Below are 1,776 nucleotides of genomic sequence, written 5' to 3'. Positions count from 1 at the left end.
ATACTTGTCATGAAAGTTGTTATTATCCAGTTAACCAATGCTACAACTGAATTTAACGTTTATGTTAACTCAAGTGTCCCCTTAAAACCACAGTCCCGTAATACATACTTGCCCTTGAAATAATTTCATTCGGAACTCATTATCCTGTGACAGATTCACCCCAAAATTTCATTCTTTCCTGAAAAAAGACACTCACACCTCCCTCCCACCTAGACACGTACACCGTAACGCATTCTTCATCACGGTGTCCATTTCACCTTTTGCATTATCACAAGGAATCAGTCAAATTCTTCGCCATATTTTGATCTGAATCTCTGGATGCAACGCTGACACCAATTAATTCTGAAGACTTTCGTGTGAAGAAAAATGTAGGTTACGGGACAATAACTCTTTAAAAATATATATATTTAGCATTGAAAAATATGATAAAACGCAGGTCGGGTTCAAAGCTATTTACAGCACACCGATTTTTTACATCAGTTATGGTCCATCTTTCGACGTAAATATTGTGACGGAATTTGTTGATCAGACCTTGTCATTTCTTCTCTATGTTTGTACGTGTAGTTACGTGTGAAATTCCGACAATAATAAGGTATGCCGATGGACCCTGTAATGAATGTAGTTGATTGCTTAATGGTACAAAATTATTTAAATTTGGCTTTCCTTGGAGTTACCTCCACAGAAGATTGTATTTGGAGAATGAAGAGATACGGATACCCTTCTAAGACTGCTAGAAGGAGGCTTTGAAATGGAGGAATAACAGATAACATTATGGATATGAGGTAAGGGTTATTTATTTTTTGTGTAATAAACGTGGGTTAATTTTTTTCTCTCTCATTCTTTATATATAAGCGAAGATGTTCGTTTTAATGGCAAGGGAGAATAAAAAAACGGTCTATCTAGATGTCTTCAGACCATGTATCCTTGAAAAAGGTTGGTAGTGCTGTCAATATTTTTATATATTTTTTTTCTTATAAGCAATAAGTGGAGCAATCATCAGCAACAGCTTAATATAATCAATCTAATATCAGTCTAATAAATATACTTCAAAATTGTCTAAAGTCATGAAATAGCGTTACATTACAATTCTAAAAGAGCTGATAACCCATAAGAAACAAAGATACATGAAAATTGATCCGGCATTACCAAAATATGGGCAAATTATAATGGTAGATGATATACACCATACTTCAACTTTAGACAACATAGCATTTTTTATCTTTTTTATATACAGCACTGAATTTGTCTCATACCTTTATATCCTAATAAACGAAATCGGATTGCAGGTGGATTCTTCAACCACAGCCCGAGTAATGCGTGCGGCCCAAGAGGACACAGGCTTCTGTTTTGGTGTTCGTTGAGATCATAGGATTCACGGATTTTTGGGTTCTAAATCGGCACGTATCCATTCTAGTTGAGCAAATAATAATCTAGATTTCCTAGAATGATATCTAGGAACGGAAGCTCCAGCTTCATAATTGAATTAGATTTTTTTTTTTCTGATACTTGATTTTGGCTTGGGTTAACACTTCACCCGGGTTAGGGCCACAGACTGCTTCGAACAGTGATTGGACAGTAGTTGTGCCCAGGGTACGAATGGTTTGAAATTTAGACCTTGCTTGTGTACAGTCTAGACCCTATGACCCCATGCACTCGGCCTTTTGTTAGATTCCTTATAAGGCACTAGGGAATCTACTGTTGTGATACTGTAGTGTTGTGTTACAGGTTATGCATATAGAGCTTCCAAAGGAGAGGGAAATGAGGTAGACGTGAATC

This window comes from Penaeus monodon, chromosome 19 (genome assembly GCF_015228065.2).
Source record: "Penaeus monodon isolate SGIC_2016 chromosome 19, NSTDA_Pmon_1, whole genome shotgun sequence".
Classification (NCBI taxonomy): Eukaryota; Metazoa; Arthropoda; class Malacostraca; order Decapoda; family Penaeidae; genus Penaeus; species Penaeus monodon.
Note: the sequence above shows the minus strand (reverse complement) of the source record.